The following is a 5,723-nucleotide window of genomic DNA, read 5'->3' as shown; positions in this document are numbered from 1 at the left end:
TTTATATAAACGAAACCATTCAGTATTCCGTTATTACATCCATCAAAACTTATTTACAATGTTGAATATATCTTAATGCTGACCATGTTTTCAAATATACACTATTCCCCCCCCCCCATATATTCAATAAACATTTTCCAATCTTCTTTAGATGTATGTTCTTCTTGTTCTCTTATTCTATATGTTGGGTCCGCAAGGTGTGTATATTCCATCAGTTTAAGTTGACATTCTTCTTTAGTTGGGACGTTGCTCATTTTCCATTTTGGGGCTAATGAAACACGGGCCGCAGTCGTGGCATACATAAATAACCTTATTTGACACCTGGGAATTTCTGTCTGAATTATCCCCAACAAAAAGGACTCTGGGTGGGTTTTTTTGTACAATTACTTTTAAACTTTCCTCCCCCCCCCCCAATTCATTATGAATTATTTCCCAATACTATTTTACCCTTTTACAGGTCCACCACATATGATAGAAAGTACCCTCAGTCTCATTGCATCTCCACGTCCTGCCGACTTTCACTTGCCTGCCCTTTCCCTTCTAAACTAAGGAGGCCCCAACTTTTCTTCACAGGGGTGAGGCTCCAGGCCCTTAATCATTCTGTTTTAAACTGTTTTTAATGCTGTATTTTACATTCCTGGGACCCTCTGGTGAAGGGCAGGTAATAATAACAACAATAATTTTGCTTGTCCGTTTTTGCACTTTCTCCAGCTGTACAATATTCCTTCTTCAGATACACTTTCCCACATAGATTAAAAAGAAATCTAGGGCAGCTTCCCTTCCCCCAGCTCGGTGCGTACCTACTCATGTAACTAACACCTGTACCTCTGGGCGGACGGTTGCGTCATTGTGCACAGCACCTGCTGAGAGTCCCAGGGCAGACACCTCCACCCCCTGCCTGCCTGCCTGGCTTCCCGCCAGCTTCTCCCTTCTTCCCGGTTTGACAATTAGTTGAAAAAGCAGGCTGGAGAGGCTCCCTGGAACACACAGATTCCTCCCTGCCACATCCAGCAAACTGCTGCCTCAGGACTCCCATAGCAACCAAATGTCTCTCAGGGCTCTCGGCCGCCCCTCAAAGCACAGCCAGCGCAGCTCAGCACAACACAGGCAGCGGAGGAGGAGGAGCGGGAAACAAGGAGAGGCATTTTCCTAGGCTCCATCATGAGGTAAAGTGAGGATTGGATTGCCTCATCCTCTCGGCCCTGCAGAACGCAGAAGAAGCTCAACTTCTCCTTATCGGTTAAGGATTAAAGGAGAAAAAGAAAAAGAAAAAATTAGGCTGTGTAATACACAGGCACCAACAGTCCATTGTTTCCGAATTTGATATTTGGGATTCCATATGTCATTCCTCTCCTGCACCCACCCCCAAGAATAGTCTATAAGCGCTCACTCTTATGTGCGTGCAAATCATTATTTATTAGTTATTTTAGATGAGACATTAGTATGGACTTCTTGAACTCCCAATGCCTTTATACAGTGGCACCTCTGGTTAAGAACTTAATTTGTTCCAGAGGTCCGTTCTTAACCTGAAACTGTTCTAAACCTGAGGTACCACTTTAGCTAATGGGGCCTCCCGCTGCTGTACGATTTCTGTTCTCATCCTGAGGTAAAGTTCTTCACCTGAGGTACTACTTCCAGGTTAGCGGAGTCTGTAACCTGAAGCATATGTAACCTGAAGCGTTTGTAAACCGAGGTACCACTGTAGTAGAATGGAGGCAGGCTGGATTTGGTACAAACCTTCCCCAACCTATTTTGAAGTGGCCATAGTCCAAAATATATATGGCGGGCATCTGAGTGGGGAGAGGCTGCAAGGCAGACATTGGCAATTGGAGGTTTGCCAGCTATAGGGGCCAGTAATGCTTGAGTCATGGGGGGGGGGAAGGTAGGGAAACCTGAACGAAACCTTCCGGCCTCGACTCCTCCTCATTGCAGACAAACTGTGAGTCTCCGCCAGAAGCCTTAAAAAAGAAAAAGAAACCTAAGGGTTGGGGGGGGGCACCACAAAATGTAAGGGTCTCTCTGGTCTCCCTGCACCCTGAGGACGTAGAAGGCACAGACGAAATCACAGCTGATAAACAGAGTGTGGCACACAAGCCTTTAGAGCAGACCTGTATAATTTGTGACCCACCACCTGAAGGCAGCCCACTCACTGCATTTTGGCTTGGCGGGTGCACAACTATCCCCCCTCTTTTTTCTTTTTTGCAATCTGTGGTAGGCATCAAAGCTCATAGATTTTCTACTGGCCCTCCTTATAGGACATGAATTCTGTTCTTAAACAACAAACTAAAAGGGAGAGAGAGAGATTAAAATAGTGTGCATGCTATTGTACATAAAGAAGCAAAAGGTAGGGAGCCCTACTAGATGTGCTAGAGTAATCCAGGAATGTACCCCCCCCCCAAAAAAAATATTGGCTTGAAAATGTATTATGTCTTAAATATATTCATAGTTGATGCTACCCCAAAAACGTACTCATCCACTGAAAAACAACAAAAACTTCAGTGTGAAGAGCTCACACTTTGTTATTTAAGGACAGTAGCAATTTTTATTTTGCAGAACTTTGACTGATTTTCAGGTTTTGTCATTCAACATAAAAGACACATCTGAAAGACCCATGAGAATATAGGTCCTGTGCTCAATAAGTTACAGTAGCATATAAGGTAATGCCAGCAGGCACCCCACCCTTATTGTTTTATGTGCAGTTTTGGCTCTCCATGCTAGAATGCCTGGAATTTAGTCCCAAGCAAATTACTGCAGCTCTAATAAACAGTCAAACAAACAAACAAATCTGCATTGTCTGTGCCTGTGTGTGTTCAGGGATAAGAAGATGTGAAGATTATTGGATGCATGATAGGTGAAGCGGGTTGTGGAAGCATATGAAGCATGTTAACCGTTTGTTGGAAGGAATTGTAAGAATTTGCAATACACAGGCACAGAAATGTTATTTTCCTAATGATATCACACTAAGGCTGGATCCAGGTGTCACAATAAACCATGGTTTATTGAGCCTAGTCTCCCCTGGACTCTCCTGCCCCCCACCCTCCGGCACAACCCCAAGGAGGATTTCAGAAGATTTAACTTCTGTTTTTGATCAACTTCAGCATGCCACATTGTGTGATCCCGACAAAATGTGGTTTTTCTTCACTGTGGTTTGGCTGAAACAAGTCTAATCCAAACCATGTTTTATGTAGCTGGCCATTGTTAAGATTAACCACAGCTTACCATTCAGATGCAACACTAAACTATGGTTAATTGAAAGCAGAAGTGAAACCTTCGTAGCTGTGTCAGAGGAGCTCTAAAAAAGCACAAATCTGCAAATGTCTAGTACAGAGCTTTCCAAACTGTGTGTCGCAGCATGTTAATGTGTTGGCTACAGCAGGTAGGTGTGTTGTGTGAACGCCCCCCACGCTCCTCCCGGGGCTGGAAAGGGGTCTGTTTAACTTCTGGTTTGCTAGCAAAACCATAGTTTTTGATGACCAGTTGCAGCTGTGTTATACCAAAGATCCTATATTTGCTAGGTTCAAATTTGCTAGTCAAAGCTTTCTATCTCAGTATTTGGAGAGATGGCCTATCAGGGCCACCATGTCCCTAAGAACTTGAAGGTAGGATTGTGTTTATTCTCTCTCTCTCTCTCTCTCTCTCTCTCTCTCTCTCTCTCTCTCTCTCTCTGTGTGTATTCTGTGCAAAAGTAACACCAAGGAAAGCTAAACTCTGAAAGGAGAACACATTGTGCAAATCTGCATGAAATTGCTTATTTTGCATGATTAATTCTGCTTCTTAAAGAGGTAGTGCCAAGAAATATGCAGGGTACTGAAACATTTCTCCTCAGCTCCAAGATTTCACCAGCAATTTCTCACGCACATTTGAAGCATAAGGATTGGAAACTTAACCAAAAAGAAAGAAAGGAAATTAAAAAAAGCCCCAAAGCTCCATACCAGGCATTTAAGAGGTTTTGGATTTTGAATTCTGCACCCCATATCAATTTTTGTACTTGTGTGGCAAAACCACAAATTCACAGAAAACAGAGACCTTACTGAAGGGAACTTAGATAACTAGGAGATCTGTGCAATGAATCGTTGATCTTGCATCAGCTGAAGTAGCTCTGTGTACTGCTGCAGAAGTGTTAATACTCTCAGCATTCCGACTGGAAGTCTGGGATGTATTGTGAGTGTTTGTGTCACCTGCTGACAGCCCTGGCTCTCCAAGGCTGCCCTTGCTCACTGTGATTAGTATTCAATGATCATGAAATCCCAGTGGGAGCCATTAGTTACCTCTCCACAAGAACAGAGATGTTTCTCTATTAACGTCAAAACATGGCTCCTGCGCTCCTCTCGTCGCTAGCAAGACCTGAAAGATATTGCAACAGCAACTGTAAAGGGAATTAAATCAACATTCCCAAAGAACTGTAGAGCCACCGGGCCACTGCCTATGGCACTTCAGGAGGCCCCCTCGAAGCCTTTCTCCAGGAAAAAAATAAATGGGGGGAAACGGCTTCTACTTCACATGGCGATCAGAGGGTCAGAAACCATGACGGTCTGACAAACAAGAAAAGATAGAAGAACTGGTTAGGCTCAGCTCTGGAGGAAAGACAATTAAGGGCAGGGATGTGATGACAAGTCTTCACATATTTAAGGGACTGTCATCAGGGTGGAATGCTCACTCTCCCTTGCTGCTGAGGGTGGGACAAGAGGAGAGATGCTAAAATGCTGCATCAGTTGTGCTACCACTTCAATATGGCAGGAAGTGGGAGCTGGTGCGCCTCTTTGTTTGTAAAAAAAGGAACAGTGTGACATAGAGAGTTCCATGTCAGCAGTACCACCCTGGACCCAGTACACAAAGCAGCTGATTTGACTGTGCTGCTCTTCTGATTTCTCACTTTGGCAGCAGCCAGGACTTACAATGCAGTCTGCATTAGGGATGGGGGAGAAAGCCAATTCTGTTCACATTTAAAGCGGAATGTATCAAATTTGCACTTTCTGAAGCAATATGAAAACTGAAACACAGACGTCCTTCGAAATATGCACTTATCCGGGTTTTGTGACGCAAGTTGTCCAACAAACCAATGTTTACAAAACCAGATATGTTAATTAAAAGTGCTCATAGAAATGAATATAATAGGGAAGATAGCATTCCAAAATGTATTGTATTGGGAGGAATTGCTTACAAAAATGTGTTTATTTGGATAAATTTGCACTAAAATGTTGCAGAATTTCATGGAGAGGTTACAAAAGAAAATTCCCAAACTGCTGCAGAAATGAATTTAAGATTGGAAAAATTAGAAACTGGGAGAACCAAATTGACAGATCTTTCCATCCCTAGTCAGAATCTCCAGGGAAGTTGCAGTCATCTCTTAGAAATGTAAATGTAAAGCTGGTCAGTACTGATGCACCCTGGGAACCAAAGACTCACACTGAAGTAAGATTTGAGATAAAATGTTAAACTGGAAGGGCAATAGGGATATAGGAAGGATTTCCCCAGAGAACAGGTGAAAACTATTTGAGCGAGGGTCTCAAAAAAGCAAAGCATCTGTGCCAAAGATGATTCTTAAGAAAAGGTATATGTTTGCAGCTGTGGTCACCTGACTCCACCTGCGAAGATTGTGAGTGCAACCTGTACTCTGGAAAGCTGTTTCCATCCATCAGAGGGTACAGACCGTTTGTCTGAGAAAACAAAGAGGCACAAAACACATCACTTTAAAGACTTGAGCTTCCATCTGAAAGAATGGC

The 5,723-nt window shown here is 43.3% G+C and overlaps 1 long non-coding RNA gene across 1 annotated transcript; it reads right to left on the bottom strand.

Moving 5' to 3' along the window:
* Positions 1-411: 411 nt before the first annotated feature.
* LOC309363987 lies at positions 412-4,324 on the bottom strand. Its single transcript, XR_014165692.1, has 2 exons — positions 4,269-4,324; positions 412-1,229 (listed from the first exon to the last, which is right to left on the bottom strand). It is a non-coding gene; the product is annotated as an uncharacterized lncRNA (long non-coding RNA).
* Between the last annotated feature and the right edge of the window lie 1,399 nt (positions 4,325-5,723).

The sequence above is a fragment of the Podarcis melisellensis genome, assembly GCF_964234715.1.
Source record: "Podarcis melisellensis genome assembly, chromosome: 2".
In the NCBI taxonomy this organism is placed as follows: Eukaryota; Metazoa; Chordata; class Lepidosauria; order Squamata; family Lacertidae; genus Podarcis; species Podarcis melisellensis.
The sequence above is the reverse complement of the archived record's forward strand: the minus strand, read 5'-3'. Positions and strand labels throughout refer to the sequence as shown.